A 22,297-nucleotide genomic window follows, 5' to 3' on the forward strand; every position below is an offset into this window, starting at 1 on the left:
TTGCTGATAATCCTTGTGTCGCTCTCCTCTTTTTGTGTCCCTTCCTTGTCTTGAGACGCTCGTTTGAGGGTTCATACACCCTGCAGCTGGTTTTAAAAACTGGTATATCATATAGGGTGGGGGTGGTGCACATCCCTGCTTTTTCTTTCCCTTTTCCCTTTTCTTCATACAGTTTCCAAAGCCCTAGAATATCCTGCCTGTTTTTAAGATTTGCCCCTTTGTAAGTAGCTACTTTCTATGTCTTTACCAGGCTATTACACTTTCCAACTGTGTTGTGTACCCACTCTAGATTTTTATATTTTATTGCAATATTGGGACAGTTTTCTGCACATGTGATTTAATTGAGGCATGCTCCAAAAAGCCGTCATTGTCTCCCCCTCAATCCTTTTTGTTGAAATATTCTTCTCTCACTTTTTTTTTTCTTTTTCTTTCCTTCCCTATATATTAACCCTTTTAAACGCTCACTCTTCCCCAGGCAGTCCCAATCGCTCAATTTTTATACTTGCCACTTTATTCGATCACTATTTTCTTTCAGTTCAGCCTTCTCCACAGGCCCCACCCTTTCAAACCTCCCGATCAACACTTGCATACGCTGGCCCTTTCCACAGGCCCGTCTTGTTAGGTTATATTGGTACACAAGAGGCCTTCTCCACAGGCCCAACACTTCATAAATGCCCTAATTTAGTATGTCAAAAAAAGTTACTCCCCCCCGACACTCGACTATCTTTAACTTACGCTACGCAGCTCTGTACACGTTATTTCGGCTCTGGCCATTCTGCCTGCTCCCTAGCCACATTTAACAAATACTATGACCGTTTTACACAATACTGTCAGTACTCGTGAAACACTTGCCCGCATGTATCCCAAAATAATTTTTTCCCCAAAGAAAATACAGTGATGCAACTATACCAATTGCCTGCATTATGCTCCACTCTTGTCGAACAAGGTCTGCCACTTACTCCGCAACCCTCTTCTCTAGTGCAGATGATGGTGTCTACCTGCTCCCTATCGGAATGGCAGACCTAACATCTAATACTACTATGGTCAATCGCCGTTCACCACAAATGAGGGTTAGTCCTATACACCATAACAATAGTCCCTCCCGCCCCTAGCGCTTTCATGCAGGGGTACACTCCTCTATCCTTTTAGGAGATTCTCCACTTCTCTCGACCTCAGAGTCTTCTTTTAAAGGCCTGCACTTGAGTGAAGGCAGCGCCGGTACTTGTGGAGTGGCGTCTGCGGACCTCTTCTGGATCCAGCTATTAGTACTGGCAAACAGACACTGTCCCGCACTTGTCCAGGAGCATGCCTCGAATTCCCGTGCCTTGGTCGAACGGCAGAGATTTCCAAAAATGTGTGGTGGGGGGTGGGGTTGCCTCAAAAACTCACCAAAATATTACAAAAGTAGTGAAAAAGGAGTGTACACTGGTGCAAGTAACGCAGATTTAGTCAGGGCCCCAGATGCAGCTGGGACTGCAAATTCAAACAGATCACGGAATAGAATTGCCTGAAAAGGCGCTGTCAAAGAAATGACCCTAAATTGAGACCCTTTTATACCATAAACCTAATTAGTATTCGTGCTACATGAGAACTATCTCCCCACACAAAGTTGGCTGGATTTCGCACTTTGAACCCTTATAGAAAAGCATACATTGCGTTTAATAATTGGGTCCACGAACCCTCCCACGCTGCCATTAATTACAACTTGTGATGTCACAATCCACCCCAATTCCCACAGCACAACTTGGTGTGAAGGATTCAACAATCCACACAGGAAGATTATGCTCGCCTGGGCTTTTTATTTGTTTCTTTAAAAGAATGAATGATGGGAGATCAACCTCTGAAAATGTGGGGCCATTCCCGCACATATTTTCCATACTCACTGCGCAGCAGAAAAATAATCATGTACTCGGAGGACACAGCTTACCAGCACTGCCCTCCCCTGTCATGTGTAGCTGACAGCCGTGGGTACATCAAAAGCCTTTGGCCGTGGGCAGCCTGATGAGAATTTCAAGGACCGTGGATTTTCATCTCCATTGTCAAACCTTGCTTGTGGTGGCGAATACTGAAGAATGTTAATTAGCAAACCTCGGGGAAGGACTGGGTGCAGGAAGTGACAATGGAGACCAGACAGCAATCTCTGTAATGCTACGTGTCAACTTGATACTAACATCCCCTCCTTGGTATGAAAGGGCAATGAATGTCCTGTCTGGAACCACTCCTTTCAGAGCAGGGAAGTATGTGAATTGTAGGAGACGAAAGTCTGCCTGCAAACCCCTAATACAAAGGTGGCCCATGTTGTGATCAAGCGCTGCATAGGGCTCTGTTAATTAGGGAGACCCTTTTATGTACAGAAGACAGGAACATGGCTGGGACTTAGGGGAAGGATGACAACATATACTTCTATCTGTTGCCAAGCACTCTGATTCTGACCTGAAGAATCACTGAAGATTGTTGGTGGAGATCCAGGATTGGCTCACTTAAGTTAGGCTTAGCCTTCACCAATCCCTGGGCCCCATTTGCTTTAAAAGAAGGCTGAGCCCCTCACTGATCAGATCTGAAGACTTTGCAAGGAGTAAGGACTAATATGGACCCGAGCTGAAGGTACAGTCTACCTTACATCTTTTGCCAGTGAAGGAAGGCAATGAGTTCCAAGAGGGAAGCAAGATCCCTACCCTAAACATCTTCCAGGGACGTTCGGAGATACCAGACTCGGAGGACTGGTCCCACAGCTCCAGCACACAGCATGCCCTGCTAGGTTCTGACATCTTCCTAGGTAGGGAAGTCTCTGGACAAAGGACAAGGCTCTTGCCTGTTAACACCCTCCTGAGCTCTGGGCCGTCCGCCTTCAAAGGGCACGAGGAGTGCCACACAAGCATCAGCCAGCGTCCATCTTTTTATGGACAATTCTGAGACAGTTGAGTCCTCGAACTGCATCCGGCTGCAGTCGCCAGAGCCGTCCGAGAAGCCTCGACCAGCATGCCAGATCCGCCAACCAGCACAGTGGAGGATTCTTGGCTTGAGCCGCTGCGCCGGACAGCCTGCAGACGTCTGTCTAGCTTTGCTTGACGAACTTCCTGCCGCCTGGTACCCGCAGCTGTCTCCCGGGCTGCGAAGCGTCCTGGAACCAGCTGGGTGCTGTCAAGCACCAAGAACTTCTTCAGCACCAGGTACATTCTGGTTCTGCCCCTGCCTCCCCGCCCCTCACCGCCCGTGGGCCTTCTCTGAAGGCCCCTAGAGACAGTTACGACCCTTTGGTGTTGAAACCAAATAATCTTAAACTATGAGACTGATTACTTTACCAACTACCCTCCTGTCATTATCCAGAGTGCATCCCTTGCCTTCGTTAAACTGTCTATCCTCTGTGTTCCTTTACAATGTGTGTTGTAATTGTGTGCTAGAACTGTCTGTTGTAGTAATAATAAAGTAGATGTGTATACAACCTTTACTGGACACTCCCTTTTTATCATTGGGTAATAATTAACCAACAATCCACGACCGTGCAGGAGATGAGCCTGCCGTTCCATATACTTTACCAAAATTGGACAAGGAAGTTTTAGAATTTCACTTGTATTCCAATCTGTTCGGATCCTTTTTGGTGTACTAGAGGTGTGGGGTTCATTGATGGTTTAGAAACGATATTTGTCCTTGGACCACTAGTGTCCCGGAAGTTGATTTGTCACAGTTAGTTCATTGAAACATTTGAGATGACCAGCGCAACTTATCATCTGCCCCGGTCGTCTCCATCTCCATTCACATAAGTGCTTGCCACCATGTCACTGTGGGAGCCTTGAACCACAGACTTATTGTCCTACAAATGTTGCATATCTGGGAACATTGAACCCAATAGTGACAGACTGGCTGCTGAAAGACCGGCCCACCCTTCACACTAGTTTTCCAATATACCAGTGTCCAACTTACAAGCGACAGCATTGATGATAATCTCAAAGTTGTTATTTTTAAGAAACAAATTGTTACATCAGCTGCATGTCAAACGATACTGTAGGACAGCAATATTGGCTGTTTTCTTTTGTGGGAAATAAATATCAAACACTACTGTTAGTCAAGTCCTCCGTATTGTAGCAAATAATTCTGAATGCTGCATTTACAAATATTTGTCCTCTAATTTGAGTTATTGCAAGCAATGATTTTGAAAGAATTTAGTGTTTGGCACCCACACTTCCATTTGGGGCACCATTCTACACCAGCACGTGATAACCGTTTGCAACTGATAAATATTTTGGAGTCCATGTGTATAGGCGGCCCCATGTGTATGGAGGGCACCAAGCCAGGTATGTTTTTCTTAGGGGGGAACCCTAATTGCTATCTTGCTCGCACCATTATATGGTAACATATTTTGATTGCTAGTTTGGAAGAGCACTTAGACACTCCACGGTCGCTAGGGGGCAGTGCACGTGTGTGCTTGAACGGCGGACACATAATGTACTAAACAAGCCACCTTTGCAAAATACCTAGTTGCTTTTTACTTTTTAGAGTAGTTTGTTATCCACGTGCGATGTGTACGGTACAGTGCATATACAACTCTTACACATGACTGCACCTTCAATGGGTATGAGCGAAACATTCCAGGGATTTACTGTAAATGATGGTCACACTGGCCCAGTCATATTCTAGATTTGACTCGGTCGTCTGCTTCAGAACGCTGCTGTGTTGCGTAGCCCCTGTGAGAATGTCTATTGTATATAAAGGGCACGGTGGCGCTACACTTGTAATAAGTTCCCGAAACAGCTGCATGCCAGTGTAGATGCCTGCTGGCATAGATGTCCCTTGTGTGAGGATTGTTGTGTGGCACGTGGTAAGTGGGTGCGACTTTCTCAGCATATTCCATATTGCTAAATTCTGAAGCAGGGTGCCAAGGGGCACAGTTTTGTTTGGCTTGAATGAAGGCTGGCTACATTTTGAAGTGTGTGTGGCAGACTGTTTGATACACTGTGTGGTATGGGGTGTGCTGCACACACCACCAGGTGTAGTCTACGGGTGGGGATGGTTGAAATACCCTGATGAATGCTCTTTGATTTCTGCCTTCCTGCTTCTGGTGGCACAGGGTGCTTTGGGCTTTACTTTACAAAAGCTCCACATTAGATTTGCTGCTGTGATTCTGTGCACAGAGAATGGTTGCAACTACTCTCCGCTCTGTGCAGCTCATCCGGAACAGGACTGCAAGACTTGTCCTTGGCCTCAAGCCCAGGGATCTTATCTCTACAGCCCTGAAATCTCTTCATTGGCTCCCCCGTGGTTGCAAGGATTACATTCAAGACCCTTTGCATTGTCTACAAGGCCTTCTGGGGCCTGTTTCCGCAATACCTTCAACTTGCCCTTCAGAAATACCTTCCTACTCAAGCTCTTCGCTCCTCCAACTCCCTCAGGGTCAGTCGCTTCTCCAAGCAACGGGTAGATCTGGGGCCTCGCTCTGCATCAGCCTCCCTGAAACTTGAGAGCCATCTTCGGTTCCAGAAGCACCTCCAAGACCTTCCTCTTTGCTTCCACCTTTGCTGTTCCTGTCCCCTGCTGATTTGACCACCTGGCTACCCTCTGATTTCGGGCCCAGATCCCTGCCTACCCAGCCACATGCCTGCACTGCCTCTTGGCAACCCCTGCACTTGGGTCTGTATTTGCTACCCTATAGTCCCCTTCCTGCACTTATTAGACACCCGTTGTCTGCTCCTTATTCTTGCACTTACCACCTGCTGGTCGCACTACCTTTTCGTTGTTTTTGTTCTTGTGTTCAGCACTTTTCATGCCTCCCCTGCCCCTTGCACTGTTCCCCTCCCCTCTGCACTTGCGCGTTGTCAATGTTACCGGGCCTAGTAAGATTGTCGTTTTGTCCTCCCTTGCCTCGTTGTGCACTGAAACAATTGTGTATGGGCGCAATATAAATAAAATATATCATATCATATTAGCCATCCAAGCTCTCATTAAGAAGAGGGGGAAAAAAAGCTTCTCTAACCAGCATGTGGCCTGATCATTGCTTTTACTTGAGTCATTGAACACCGGACAACTAAAAAAAGTAAAAACACAGAACACCACGCTCTAAGTAGCATCATTAATTGTCCAGCAACTGAAAGATTTGTGTGAAAGGATAGCCTTGAGCTATGTTCTTGCTTTTCTGGATTTTTCAGCAGCCTTGTAACAGAGGATTATAGCGGTAGCAGGAGTTTTCTGACCTGGGTGTGAAAGGAGTGCTGTGAATTGCTTTGCTATTTTAAGTGGAAGGTCACTTTATTCCCTTAAGGCAGTGGTCTTCAAACCTCTTTATGCTGAGCCCCCCCCCCCCCTTCCCCTTGAGTAAAAATATAGTTTCTAGACCTCCCCCAGCTTCAAATGCTTATATTTTCTATTAAAAACAGTCCCCATAATCCTGTTTTAAAGAGCCTTGTGCCCCCCAGCCATCCTTTGGGCCTCCCCTACCCCAGTTTTAAGAACACTGCCTTAAAGCACCCTAGCTGTTGAGCATACAGAGGCCCCCTTTTTGTGGGCGAGGCGATTCCTCCCCTTCCCCTTTCTAGTTCCACACAATGACTGTCCTGCTGATCAGTTTGATCACTTTCAAACTGTTGCCATGTGGGGATAAATGCTCCTACTGGCTTTCCCTCACTGGCTTTAACACTGTTACTGCTTCAATGCCCCCCCATGAATAGGTCCATGCCTTCCTCCGATACCAACCCTCTAATAATTTGGCTAATCTAGGTGTACCGGGCCGTGCGGCACGTGTGTGAAACCATACCTCTGCGAAATTTACCCATGGCTAATTTACCCATGGCTTGGTTTACTTTTTTGCAGGATTTTTCCACTGCTCATGAGCGCTGCACTGTTTCAGCTGTAGTGCATATTTTATGGCATAGTAGCGATGCTTAGGGGAAGGGCTTCTGTTGACCCTTCTGGGGGATGTTGCCTGGCTCCTATTAGCAAAGGTGGTTTGAATAAAGGGTAATCCCTATTTTTTGTTGACGGGGGGGGGGGGGGGGTCTAATCTGATGGAAGGGACGATCTGTGAAGGAAAAATATGAAATACAGATTGACTACCCCTCTCTTTTAGTCTTGTATGGATCCCAGGTCAGGGTTCAGGAGAACCTATGTATTTCATTGACTTAGGTAATCGCTTAGTTGAGAGAAATTGCACAACTGCAATTTATTACAAAATATCTATCTCTTTAATAGTCATAAAAATATCTTAAACATTTCAGACATGATTATCAATCATAAATAAGGTTGCTCAATCATATATAGCTCTTGCGTAAAATAATTCAAATGTCAGACAAAATATATTTCCAAATGGTACAAAGTTTTTCCAAGAGAAATGTTTAATTCACATTTCCTGGTTTTATATCTTTCTTGATTAGTTCAGATATTGCGAGGCAACTCAAAATCGATAGGTCAATTATTAACAATAGTACATATGCCAATGCATTTCGGTCTGAGACCATCTTCAGGGCTGTACTGAAGTGAGTGTAGAATCTGCTAATTGTGAGTTGTCCTCTCCTGTGAATGCGTTCGTAGAACGTCTCCAGTGTTCCTGCACTCGTATGATTCGCGCGCGGGACCGATCGGTCCCGCGCGCGAATCATACGAGTGCAGGAACACTGGAGACGTTCTACGAACGCATTCACAGGAGAGGACAACTCACAATTAGCAGATTCTACACTCACTTCAGTACAGCCCTGAAGATGGTCTCAGACCGAAATGCATTGGCATATGTACTATTGTTAATAATTGACCTATCGATTTTGAGTTGCCTCGCAATATCTGAACTAATCAAGAAAGATATAAAACCAGGAAATGTGAATTAAACATTTCTCTTGGAAAAACTTTGTACCATTTGGAAATATATTTTGTCTGACATTTGAATTATTTTACGCAAGAGCTATATATGATTGAGCAACCTTATTTAAGGTCAACTGAGAGCACCAGTCTTAAGTACGGTATTTTTACCTTACTTTTTCTTGGAATTCGTTTAGTGTGATCCGGATGCCACAGGATCAATCATAGACTGGCAGCTCCAGGTTAAAATATTACACAATTTTCCTAAATGAACTTTATCTATATTAAAGGACCTAACTACTGTGGTGCCCACCTTCACATTGTATTTCTATGATTATCAATCATACCATTCATTCATATATTCTAACAGGGGAGTTCTAAAACTGAGGAAAAAACTTGTGCATAACAGTTGTTCAATGTATGCAATTTAGACATTGGAAAAAGACATTCGATTTTCCTTAGGCGGTCGAGATATGTTTCGGCCCATTATAGTATACCACTTATGTCAACAGTGGTCACAACAGTAAGTATCGGGCCATCTTCAGGACAACTATTACTTAGTGGTAGATCAATCTTCTTCCCCATTAGCACACAGACGCATACATGTGCGTCTTCTGTTTGTGTGTCTTTGGATGCCGTCTTACTTTGGCTATGGTTAGCTCGATGTCTTACATGCTGTTCCTAAGTAAAACTCTCAGAGGTAGTATACAATGGACATCTCTGATGTTCATACAGATTAGTTGCTGCTATTTGTATATTGGAACCTGGTCTTGCTTTTGCTGCGTGCGGCCAAGTTTCTTTTTTTACAGTTTATTTGGACATATGTTCCAGTGGTTGGTTTATTGACTTATTCCGCTCCGTCCGTGCATGGGAAAAGGAGCCTGTCTCTACCGGTCAGGTACACTCTGCGTTGTTGCCTACGGCGGTTATTCCCCACAGGGGTATCCACTCTGCGAGATTTGCGGTCGAGGAAGACCTTAAAGGCAGAGGAGGGCCGACTTTGTGACAACGGTCTCTGGGTTTTGAAAGGAGCCTTAACCAGGACAGACAATGACTTAGCTGTATGCGTGCTATCCTTCGTCTTGGTGAGCTCTACATCTGTTGTAGAATGAAAGAGCTCCTTACCATCGAACGGAAGGTCCAACACCTTGTCCTGCACTTCTTTTGAAAATTTAGTGGCATGCACCCACGCCTGCCGTGAGGTATCAACCCCCAGCATAAGGCCTGAGGTGTCTGTGATGAGCCGCAGCCTCCAGGAGATCCTGGGCCAAGACCCTGGCGTCGGATAGGCCACCCTTGAAGTCTTCCAACTTCTCGACCGGGATGTGCTCCTCAAACTCCGACAGACCTTTCCACATCTGCATGTTAGCTCCTGCTAATATCAACTTGGCATTGGCCTGCCTGAGCTGCAAGACAGAGTTGGCCACGATTTGCCTCCCTAGGGAGTCAAGGAGCTTGTCCTCCTTACCCAGGACCTGAGTAGCCGTCGTGGAAGAGGATGCTGCAGGTCTGGATTGCAAAGTGGCCGCAGCCACCACTGTGGAGGAGGGAGGCGGACAAGACAACAGGGCCACCTCTTCCGAAGAATGTAGCCTGTACCTCGCGTCAATCTTCTTATTGACAAAAAGTCCCGAGTGTGGCTTTTCCCAGACTCTTCGGACCTCGGCCAGAACATCCTTCTGCAGGAACACGCCGGTAAGCTCCAAGGGAGACAGGGTGAACGCCCCAGAAAGCACGCCCTCCTGCGGAGCGGGTGCCTCGGGCACCGGAACATCTAAGAAACTCATGTCCAGTACCCGGTCATGAAAAGCTCTGATGGAGCGGGGACGATCCTCGTTGTCCTGATCGCCTTGAGGGTCATCTGACGGGTCAGGATCCTGCTGAGCCATGTCAGGCACTGCCTTGTCCACTGGGGACCATGGAGGCAAAGGTGGAAGAGCCGGGGAGGTACCACGGGCAAGGGAGGCCCCGGCGGAACCCCCGGAGGAACGGGTGGAGCCATAGGCGTAGGTGGACATATCGCCCTGAAAAGCCCTTTGAAATATTCCCTCATGGGGTCGGTGCGCATAAGCGCTTGAAATTTACCGAAAAAGGCATCCTCCGGAGACTGTTTCGGAACCTGAGGAGGCCTCTCATGAGGTGGACAAATCCAAGGACGTAGCGGGGAAGGGTGCCACACCGGCCCCTCCACCGATGTATCCACATAAATCAAAGGTGCCGCCCCTGCGGGCAACAAAACATTGTGCGGAAGAGGCATCCAGGCGTTCCAATCATAAACCGGCCGGTAAGGATGCGCACAAGGGACCTTAGGTTCACCCAAGGGACCAAGACCTACACCAGAGGCCGATGGCGTAGTTGTAGGGGTAGCACCTAAAATGGCCACTGCAGTCGTGGCGGGAACAGGCACCATTTTGTCCTCATCTGAGGGGAACTGCGGCACATGAGGTAGTGAGGCAGGGGTCCCTGTCGATGGATCGGGGGTCTTAATCTTAGCCTTAACATAAGGAATCTCGGCAGAGCTGGTACTATGAGGCCTGGAATGTTTTTGTGACATACCAACCGCCAACTGAGCCTTCGAAGGAAGGACCTCGGCACTTCCGGTAAAAGAAGAACTTTGCTTCTTTGCCCCCTCAACAGGTCTGGTGTCACCACAAGAGCGGGAACGGTGAGCAACAGCTTTCACCGACAAAGCCTTGACCGGCCTCTCAGAATTGTTGGTAGCTTTTGCATCCGAACGAGGGACCTCGGACCCAGGCCCGGTAAAAGCCTTATGTGCGCGGGCCTCGAACATCCTTTCGGTAACAACAAGCCCATCCAAGGCCCCGGGGCGAACCCCGGTCTTATCTTTGAGGGAAGCCGACAGAGAGGCCACAGAGTGAGCTCCGGTACCCCACGACTCAGTGGCACTGGGTCCACAGACAGCCCCTACAGGAGGGGCCTCGGAGCGTACTCCGGTATTCACAGGCCCCTTACGGAGACCCTCGGAGAAAACTCTGGTAGAATTATTAGGCCCAAAGGGCACCTCAGGGCGAACCCCGGTGACAGAGTGATCAACGCCCCCCCCCCAGCCCGAGAGGAACCCAGAAAGGTATCCCCCGGCCAGGGTGCTCTGAAAAGTAAAGAACTTACCGGGTGTTTCTTCTTCTCGTCGATGAACGCCTGAAAATGTGAAGGAGGAGTACGTCGGAACACCTCCTCCCACCGCTCTAACCGACGTTGAAGTGCCCGGACCGAAAGGGAGTCACAGTAAAAACAGGAGTCGCAACAGTGATCCGGACCCAAACACTCTAAACAAAGAGGATGGGGATCCGCCCTCGCGAAGCGACATTGAAGGTACGCATACATATGTAATGTTGTGCTCACACTTGGAGTTTGTACTAATCACCATATGTGTTAAAAGAATGTACCCTTTGTTAAAAGAAGAGGCCTTCTCTTTATACAGCGGCATTTAAGACCTGCTGACCTGGCAAGAACTTGTTTTTAACAGAAGAATTGTGTTTGGTCACTGTATGTCGAAGCATGCTGAGCCTGCTAAAACTATCTGCAGATTACGGGTGGGGAAGGAATGAGTAAGCACAGCCTCGTGCACAGAGATAAGGACACAGAGGGGCACGAGAGAGAGCGAATAACAGATAACCGGAACCCACAATAGCAGATGTTGAACTGTTGACCGTTGATGCAAAGTCATGACTGGGAGGAACCGCCTTGTGGTGGACATAATCTATGTGCAGCAATGTATGACAATGTAAAACAGATGGGTATAAAAGGACCACGATGTGCAGGGGAAAGGGTGGCACTTTGACGACTTGCTTTGCGAGACGGTTGAACTTGTGGCCCATTCGCGAATGCTTGTGTGTTAATAAAGCAATGTTTACTCAACTCTTTTCTGTTTGAGTTTTTATAGGGTCCCTCTTGTACTGGTTATGGTGACGGCGAGAAATCGCACCCACAATTTTGGTGTCAGAAGTGGGATGCGAAGGAGCGACAGTCCGTCACTGGGTGAGGAACGCCGCGGCGGAACCGGAGAAGGAATTGATCACGGGGCCCCAACAACTGAATCCGCACCTTTGATTGCAACCAACGCGTCATCCTTGTTTTTCCGGCTCCGTCGGCGGTGGAACAGCAGGCTGTCGCCCTTCGGGTCCGGAACACTCTGGCGGGACCCTTAAGATAAGTGGTATGGACGGATGCATGATGGAATAAGGAAATAATGATTCAGGGTTTGTGAAGAGGACGGTGGTAAGTCCGTCTATGAAGAAGTAATGTTGAAATGATGATATGATATGTTAGATACGCCAGGAGGATGTATTATTATTGTTAGCCAATAGGTGCATATTTGGGAAAGGTGAGTGTTTTAGGCAATTGCGGTATACCGCCAAGATGGGTCAAACGGCTTCCCACAAGGGAGGTGTAGGCAAGAGACACTATGCCCCCCTTGAAGGAACCCCTGCATTTGATATGTTGATTAAACATGGATTGAACTCGACATTGTTTTTAAGGGAGTGGTCTGAATATACAAAAGATTCGATTGAACATAATTGGCCAGATACCGGGTCCTTTGACATAGACGGCATATCCAAAATAGAAATAGAGTTAGTAAAAAGACGGGTTAGACCCGCACAGTTTGAGGCTATACGACTATGGAGGGTAGAAGCAATGCGCAGGCGCAATGCTCAGAATAAACAAAAAAACAAAGGAGCAGAAGAGAACAGTAAATCAAAAATTACATGATCTAGAGATAAAAGAGAAGGGTGAGAGGCTAGATCAGTTGGATAGACATATGATGATTAAGAACAGTGGGGGGTATGTATCCTGCCGTGCCGGTGCCTCGATATGAAGATGTGATAGGGCTAGAAGCAGAACAAACAACGACTGAATTATTGTTTCCAGGAGCTACAGCTCCACCGGCAGACAGTGAGGGTGAAAGGGTGGAATCCCCAATGAAGTATGGAGACCCAGATAGGTTGATAGACCATAGGAGAACGACTACTGTAGAAAAGGATAGAGATGGAGACTTGCAAATCCTTATGACCGGGCTGTATGGCACACCCCTCAATGACAGCCTACGGGACCAATTGGGGCGTTTGACACCTTTGGAATTTAGGACAGTGGCCACTAAACTATATACCTTTCATGAGGGTAACTGTAAATTGAGAGGACAGAGTACTGCGGATCTGCCCTCAGCATATCAGGACGCTGTCGCATTACTACCAGTGACTGCGTCCAGTGTTCAGTTATGGGGGATGTATGTCTGACATAATAGCGGAAGTCATAAGGGGCGGTGTTGAATGGGAGAAGGAAAAGAGGGCATGGGAAAGAGAGGTGAGGGAAAGAGAGGCTAAACTCAAAGATGCAGACCAGGCGGGCCAAAACGTAGCTAATCGTATGATAGCATCCATACACTCGCAGTCCATGTCCACCCTGGTGAGTCTGATGGAGGGCCTTGGCTGGCCTATACAAGTAAACGTAATTAAATATCTTCTTATTAGGGTGGATGATATAGAAGAGGAAAAGGAGCCTAGATATGTGTCCCAGTGGAATAGGATTAAGACAGAATTGGATAAGAAACTGCTATCTAATATAAGAGTGGATGATTCTGGGGCGGAAGAATGGAGAATGGCTAAGGTGGAGAAATTGTTAAAAGATTATAAAAAAAATAAAAGAGAAAAACCTTAGTCACCAGTCCTCTGCTTCATCACCAGTGCAGGCCCTTGTAAGTGAACAAACAAACATGGAAAAGTTACTATTAATGCCAATGAGAGAGTGCCAACCCACCATAGAGGCAGCCACTGGTAACATGATGCGCACCTATGTGTATGTCCCTTTATCCCGAATTGAATTAGTGCATATCACCAAGTCCATCCCCGACCCCCGTATAGACCCGGCAGGATTCTACAAAGAAGTAGGAAAGTTATTCAGACCAGGGTTATTTACCGTAGAGGATGTAGATAACATATTGTTAGCCATTGTCCCAGAAGAAATATGGACCCCCTTTCGTGCCAAAGACAATGAAACAATAAAATGGAAAGATGTAATGGATGCGAGCAAAAATAGAAAACTGCATGAGGAATATCCTGAACCCATAAGGGGGCATGGCATGGCAGTCCTGAGGGCTCTAGAAAAGGTGTTACCCCCATTTGATGTGAATGTGGAGAAACTGTCCGCTGTGATACAGGGTGCAAGTGAGGAAGTAGCACAGTACTTTCTGCGTTATGAAGCAGCATTCAAAGCGCACAGTGGGCTAGAGATAGGGTCTGAAACGGGCCAACGGTACTTTGCCACAAACTTTGTAGAGGGGCTCCACGGGCCAATTCAGGAGAACATTAGGAGGGCAGAAAGTACATGGATGACTAGAAACCCCGGGATCTCCTTGAAATGGCTAGGTATTACGAAAGAGGGGAAAGAGTGAAGGGACAACAAAAGGCACGACAAGAGAAGGATTTAAAAAACCAAAGTGTTGATGCAACAGTTGCATCAAGGGCCCCAAGGCAGGTATAACTACAATAATAATGGCCCGTCACAGGGCTATAGTAGCAACATGATAGGGGGCCAAGGGACAGGTAGAGGTACAGTGCAAGGAGGTGCGCTATATGGGAGGAGGGATGGGCTACCCCAAGATGTATGTGCCTTCTGCAAGAGACCCAGACACTGGAAATCCCAGTGTCCCCAGAGTGGTGGGAGAGGAAGGGGCGTACGGCCCCCTTTACAGACAACATTTGCCCCAGGAAATAGGACTGGTGGGTACGGCAATCAAGACAATAGAATGTTTAAACCCCCTCAACCCAATGCCTTTGACGGACAAGCAAGAGGGGATGTTCCCTGGCCGGCCCCGCCTCCCCCAATCTACTGTATCAGCCACGACAAACGACACAAGTACAAGGTGTATGCCAGGGTGGAGAAGGGGTATACTATAACGATGATTTTCAGGATAACACAAGCGATATGTCCTGAGGATGCCGGAATGAGATAGCGGGAGTGGTGCAGGTTCCTATAGACCAAAGGGGGCCTTATGCCTCTATTAGGATCGGCCCCCACCGAAACTTGAGATGTCTGGTAGACACGGGAGCTGGAAACAGTTCCATGAATATCAGAGCCGTCCCCGCTGTCCCATTATCGGATAAAAGCAAGGTATCAGTTGGATTTGGGGGAAATCCAATAAAGACTCCTGTAAATGAAATAGTAGAAGCGGAACTTCATGGGGTAAAATGGGAGAATGGGTGGCTGTTGACCAATCACTGCCCAGAAAACTTGTTAGGTATTGATGCATTAAAAACGCTAGGGGCCACAATATATTGCTCCCCCCAGGGAGTGAGAATGACCATAAGCAAACCTATGAGTATGATAGGAGTAATGCAAACCCTGCCCCCGGAACTCCAAGACATCCCGAATGAACTATGGGCCACTCATGGGAATGATGTAGGAGTGTTGGATGTTTCCCCAGTAGTAATCAAACTAAAGCCCGGTGCCAGGTTGCCCAGGATAAAACAATATCGCATATCACACGAGGGAGAGCAGGCACTATATCAAATAGTACATGATATGATACGGTTAGGGGTGGTAGAGCCAACAAATGATAGCCCTTGTAACTCTCCGATCCTTCCAGTACACAAGAAAGGTGATGAAGCCGTACCCTATCGTTTTATTATTGATTTGAGAGAAATAAACAAAATAGTAGAACCCAGATATCCAGTTGTCCCTAATATTTCAAGTGTACTCACTTTAATTCCCAAAACAGCGAAATGGTTTACGGTAATTGATTTGAAAAATGCCTTCTTCAGCATTCCTATTGCCGAAGAAAGCAGGTACCTGTTTAGTTTCACTCTTCGAGATAGACAGTATCGATTTACTAGAGCCCCGCAGGGATATACAGAAAGTCCCGCCATATTCAGCCAAGCACTAAAAACACAGATGGATAACCTAGCCCTACCCGCTAACACTGCTCTGATACAATATGTTGATGATTTGCTATTATGTGCAGCCACCGAAGAGGAATGCCATTATGTGACCAGATTGGTGCTAATGCACTTAGCAGAGAATAAGCACAAGGTAGCCCTAGCCAAAATGCAGTATGTAAAACAAAAGGTCCATTATTTAGGCTTTGAGCTGTCCGAAGAGGGGCGAACCCTGTCTACTGATCGCATTGCTTTGATACAGTCCATAAAAGGTCCAGACACGGCAAAAGGTCTCCGAAGGATAATTGGTGTTTTATCCTATTGTAGGCACTGGATTCCCGAATTCTCTGTATTGATCCAGCCCATGCTAAAAGCCTTAAAAGAAGTACAAGAAAACGGCCCATTAGAATGGACACCTGAGATGGAAAAAGCCCTGACAGCTATGAAAGATGTTCTATGCCACGCACCGGCCTTAGGCACACCTGATTATACTAAGAGATTTTGCCTTTTTGTTGATGAACAGGAAGGTTGCGCTGTGTCAGTCTTGACACAGGAACAAGGGGGTAAACAGAGACCATGTGCATATTTTTCTAGCACTCTGGACTCAGTAGCTCGAGGCCTACCCCCATGCATGAGAACAGTAGCTGCAGCAGCGACAGCCCTAAAACAAAGTGCAGGTATCATCCTAGGGAGTGAAGTAACAGTAAAGGTTCCACATACGGTAGATGTTCTTCTGAATAGAGTGCATACACAGCATTTGACTACAGCTAGACTCACACAGTATGAGATCATCCTGTTTGCCAGTAATGTAAAAATTGAACGGTGTAACACTTTGAATCCAGCGACACTGCTTCCTTTGCCCACCTCACCTGATGACATTAGGCATGATTGTGTGATCCAAATGGAAGAACACACTAAGGGTAGAGCAGACCTGCAAGACACCCCGCTGGTTGATAATGAGGGTATATTATTCTGTGATGGTTCCTGTTTCAAACTGCCAAATGGGGAGACAACAGCAGGGTATGCAGTAACTACAGGGGAACGGTTGATTGAGAGTGGGAAAGTGTGTGAAAAATCGGCCCAGGCAGCAGAATTGATTGCGCTAACGACAGCATTAGTGTTAAGCAGCGGTATGAAAGTGACAATTTATACTGATTCAGCCTACGCGCACGGGGTGGTTTCCAGTTTTGGTAAACTCTGGGGAGAGCGTAGGTTTTTAACCTCCCAAGGTGATACTATTAAACATGCCCGATTGATTGCTGAATTATTACAAGCCCTTACGTTGCCCAAGATGGTGGCCATAGTGAAATGCCCAGCGCATAAAAGGACTCTAGATTATGTCACGCAAGGAAACTCCTTAGCCGACCAGATGGCTAAACTAGCTGCCACAAGGGAAACACAGTGGGAGGCCCGGCAACTCATAGTGGGGAGGGATGTGACTATGGAAGGGACGAAGGAGCGCGTAAAGGAAATCCAAGCAGATGCAACCATTGAAGAAAGACTATCTTGGCACAAGGATGATCAATACGAGGAGACGGTAGATGGGCTATGGGCACATACCAATACGAATACTTGGGTACTGCCTGATGCATACTTACCTGTGATAGTGAGTGTGGCTCATGGTCCAACTCACGTTAACGCAAGGACTATGGAAGAAGTTTTGAGTGCTGTGTGGTACAACAAAAGATTGGGAATGTATTGTCGCCAATGGGCAAAACAATGTGAAATATGTGTTCTATACAATGTGGGGAAAGGTGTACCAGCCCCGGCGGGCCACAGTAAGTTACCCACCTGCCCTTTTGAGGTGGTGTATATGGACTTTATACAGCTGGAGCCTGTAAATAAACATTCCTACTGTTTGGTGATGAGATGTGGGTTCTCAGGATGGGTGGAAGCATATCCCCTGCGGGACAATAGTGCCACCTCCACAGCACAATGCATATTGAAACACTGGATGCCCTTGACTGAAATGGCCGGATGCATTGCCTATTGCATTATTGAGTATGCGTACTATGCCTAAGCGTACACATGGTTTATCTCCTTTCGAAATTGTTATGGGGCACCCACCAAGTATTGGGACTCCCATATCACCTAAGAGATTGTCTGAGCAAGCATGGCCTGCATTACAACAGTACTGTATTGGGTTAACTAATAGACCGATTTTCTATTAATGCACAGGTGAACGCAGTAGCTCCATCTCCTCTGATAGGAGAAGGTCACGACGTGCAGCCCGGTGACTGGGTTGTTATAAAAGCCTTCGATCGCACCAGCGGACTGCAACCCAGATGGAGGGGCCCGTTTCAGGTTCTCCTCGCAACACAAACAAGCAACGTGTAAGGACACTGTTTTGAACTTTGATCATTAGGGAGATGAACATTTGGACTCTCTTGTTGGTTTTAGCAGAATTGTGCCTTACTGAAGACGACGGGCTTGTAGCCTGAAGGGCCTTCGGCATTCCCCTCCTAGGACAGGCACTACGAGACGTGGGACAGATCGGATGAAGGTTTTCAGTGAGACCTACCACTATTAGAGTAATAAGGACACTGGTGCTTTAAATAGGGGATACAGCTATATCGCTAGGTTGCATCTGATACGCATACGTACCTATAATTGAGCCACATACTGAATTATGTCTGCACCCGTATATGCTGGTTTAATCCCTGAGCAGATAAATGTATGCTCCCCAAACACAGAAGGTAAGAGAAAAACACCGCTTTGCACCACAAGGAACAAAATCTTATTTTTTGTATGCTCGATAGTAGGCAGCTCCTTACGCCCATACTGGTCCTAGCGGCAATAGTTGTAGGAATTTGTCTCTGCATCCAATGCTTCCCGGTATGTGTGTCGTGCTGTGTTTCCATGTGTTCTTCCAGCATAACGCGCCTAAATCCAATGGATAAAAGCCATGTACAACAGGAATTTTTTTGACATGGGAGGCCTGGAGAAGATTATGGTACATACAGTATGTGATGATGTTGCTTTCCTGCCATCTGCTTATGCTAGGACTGTTTAGATTGATGCTCAAGTGTGAGCAAAGGGTGGATTGAAGGTACGCATACATATGTAATGTTGTGCTCACACTTGGAGTTTGTACTAATCACCATATGTGTTAAAAGAATGTACCCTTTGTTAAAAGAAGAGGCCTTCTCTTTATACAGCGGCATTTAAGACCTGCTGACCTGGCAAGAACTTGTTTTTAACAGAAGAATTGTGTTTGGTCACTGTATGTCGAAGCATGCTGAGCCTGCTAAAACTATCTGCAGATTACGGGTGGGGAAGGAATGAGTAAGCACAGCCTCGTGCACAGAGATAAGGACACAGAGGGGCACGAGAGAGAGCGAATAACAGATAACAGGAAACCACAATAGCAGATGTTGAACTGTTGACCGTTGATGCAAAGTCATGACTGGGAGGAACCGCCTTGTGGTGGACATAATCTATGTGCAGCAATGTATGACAATGTAAAACAGATGGGTATAAAAGGACCACGATGTGCAGGGGAAAGGGCGGCACTTTGACGACTTGCTTTGCGAGACGGTTGAACTTGTGGCCCATTCGCGAATGCTTGTGTGTTAATAAAGCAATGTTTACTCAACTCTTTTCTGTTTGAGTTTTTATAGGGTCCCTCTTGTACTGGTTATGGTGACGGCGAGAAATCGCACCCACAACGGTGACAGGATAAACAATCAGGAAAGTCTAGCTTGAACGACCTAGACAGACCAGTAAACGAACGCTAGCGAGAGCCAGAGAGGAAAAAGGGAAGAAAAACTTCCGAGGATGCAAGTGCTTCCGGCCCCGATCGAGCGGAGAAAAGGCCTGATGGGCGATGCGCGGTTATGGCCGCGTGCTGGGCCCCACACAAGAAAGAGAGGAAGGACACATTTTTGGAAAAAATGTGGATGCTTTTTACAAAGTGCTCCGGTCCCGTCCCACAGGACGGAGAGATGTCCCATAAGTATGGAGGAAAGGGGACGTAGGAGTATTACTTTTTATCCCTCCATACCCTTTCCGGCCCCTATAATTTCCTGTACATGTTGCTGTCCGCAAGCTGGGACTCTCTAAGGTTGATATTTACATTTTAAGAAACTGAAATGGGTGCTTATCTTTGACACACATAAAAGGACTCTGCATCATTTTAGGTACAAGAGCTCTGCAGCTAAGAATGTATTGCCTCTCCAGAACACCCATCTCTACTTTTATTAGTGAACAGATGGAGCGAGTTGAAGCCACAATGGGTAAAACTCTTGGAGGAAGTTACAAAGTGCCAAGAGAGGATTCACTCAAAAATAGGGACACTTCAGGCAGAAACATCCATAGCAAGCCCACTATAACTTGGTGTTTGTGGGTACAAACAAGTTTCACAAATACTTGGAGCATACTAAATTTACGTGTGTTTTTATTTATTTTTTGGTTTTTTTTTTCTTCTTTTAGGCAGTAATTCCAATCCTGACAATTCCGACAATTCTCTGTGTATTTGAAAGGATGGGGAATTTGAGTCGTTGGCAATTCCTGGGGAAGTTATTTGTAAACAGCTGATACAAGGTCATGATGAAAGTAGAAGAGAATTGCATGAAGAAAAGGATTTCAGTCAGCAGGTAAGCAATATATTTGTTGTCTATTTGATGTTTTGGGGAGGAGGGTACATCTGACGTCCCTACGTGCAGGTATTCCTTTTTTCACACATACAGATGGGTGCTGCACAATGCTCACTACTCTTTTACAACATCTCTTTATCCTCTAGAGTAGATGGTCTACATGATTTCTCTTATGTTATTGGGCATTTGTAGAGCGCCTTTTGCCATTGGTATGATCTCAAAGCGCTATGGGTTGAATTCCTTCGGGGACCGTAGTCCAGGTCAAAGTATGTGTGCAGCTAGACTGATTTGTGGGTAGCTGCATGGGGAGCAAGGGGGAAGTTCCAAGGAGTGCAGGAATAAGCAAAAATGAAACCAAGGGGACGGATGGTTTAGCGCTTAAGAGTAGTCACTTACCCCAGTGTACAGCACAAGTAAAATGTCTGTTGTATTGATAGTCACATTTTGAAGTTTTAACTTACCTTTTTCATACCCGCAGCCAAGAAACAGTGTATTAAGACACAGAAAACATTTGACGAAATAATTAGAACCTATTGTGATGCAGAGGGACTAATGCAGGCTTTAAAAAGGAAGGCAGAGGAGGAAAAGCAGCTACTGGTGGAATCTGTGAAGCACTGCAAAACCTGCATGAACTACAAACAGAAAATGCAGTAAAAGAAAACAAAGAATAGTATTGTAAAAGCTGATGATGGAAACAGACTATTCCCAAACTTGACAATGGCTGTTCACAGTTGTGGTCACAAAAGCTGGAAAACCTATGCCTTTTGGCAGGGATGGCTAGTGTTCTCCATTCCTCCTACATTCGTGCCTCAGAACCCGACTGTTACTTCACCTGGACAATTGAAAGACTGCAGTAAATCGGCAGATGTCTCCGTGTAATGTTGCAGTTCCCTAAGATGTAGTTGTGCAACAAATACAAAATATTGGACTATCAAGTAACATGCCATTGTCTGCTACAAAGGTTTTGTCGGACCGATTTAATTTGACAAGCTCAACTCTCACCACGTCTTCTCAACAGTGTGTCCTTGTTACAGTATGATGGTAATGCCAGTTTAGACAGTGAAGTAACACCTACACGTTCCCACACACCTGCTCAATCATTCTGATTATGGTCTTTAAAAACAATGAGATTGGAACAGTTCCACACCCGAGTTTGGTTGCTATGTCCATCCCTGCTACTAATTAACAAAGTAATTGTAGCTCACATGCTGCTGTGTGAAACTGAAGATGCAAGTGCTCTTGTGTGTAGAACTATGTAGTTGATCTAGTGAATTTGTAGGTTGGTGCCAACTTGTAAATGGTACATGTTTTTGTGCTATTAGGTACAAAACCCAGCCCAAAGAAGATCATTACTTTGACAATATTGGTGTGTCAGCGGATATTTTATAGCAAAAGTGTTACGCATGTCAAATGTGTTTTTTCAATAGCTGTGGCGCATAAAAAGGTGCGATTGGTATTTGGTGGTCCATCCTGAAGTTGTTATGGGGTCATCCTGGAGTAATACAAGATAATCACTGGAAGTAATCAGCACTCATCCTGGTGTTGTTTCTGTGATAACTCTAGTCATCTCATTTGAATATTTCAGCCTATATACATTCTTCGGGGTGGTTTCAGATGATCTACCTCAGGGGTGCACAACTGATTTTGACAGAGGGCCGAAAGTACCTTACATGATGGCTATAGTGGGCCAAAAAGTAAATGTGGGTGGGGCGGTAGGCGCGGTGGGGCGTGGTGTGGCAGGAGGCTTTTTCATCCCCCTATTTTTATTAAACACTATGCCCCATAGCCCCCACCCCTCAAGCAAACACTATGCCCCAAGACACCCACCCCTCATGCAAACACTATGCCTCAAGACACCCACCCCTCATGCAAACACTATGCCCCAAGACACCCACCCCTCATGCAAACACTATGCCCCATGGCCCCCACACCTCAAGCAAACACTATGCCCCATGGCCCCCACCCCTCATGCAAACACTATGCCCCAAGACACCCACCCCTCAACCAAACACTATGCCCCATGGCCCCGAC

The 22,297-nt window shown here is 46.4% G+C and overlaps 1 long non-coding RNA gene across 1 annotated transcript in view; it reads left to right on the top strand.

Moving 5' to 3' along the window:
* The window catches only part of LOC138582228 (uncharacterized), a 43,787-nt gene extending 22,065 nt beyond the window's left edge, over positions 1–21,722 (top strand). The window contains exons 2-3 of the long non-coding RNA XR_011304986.1: positions 20,107–20,266; positions 20,745–21,722. This is a non-coding gene — a long non-coding RNA (uncharacterized lncRNA). The remainder of the gene's footprint in view (positions 1–20,106; positions 20,267–20,744) is intronic.
* Positions 21,723–22,297: the final 575 nt, after the last annotated feature.

Source organism: Ambystoma mexicanum, chromosome 3q (assembly GCF_040938575.1).
Source record: "Ambystoma mexicanum isolate Mex_15411 chromosome 3q, UKY_AmexF1_1, whole genome shotgun sequence".
NCBI lineage: Eukaryota > Metazoa > Chordata > Amphibia > Caudata > Ambystomatidae > Ambystoma > Ambystoma mexicanum.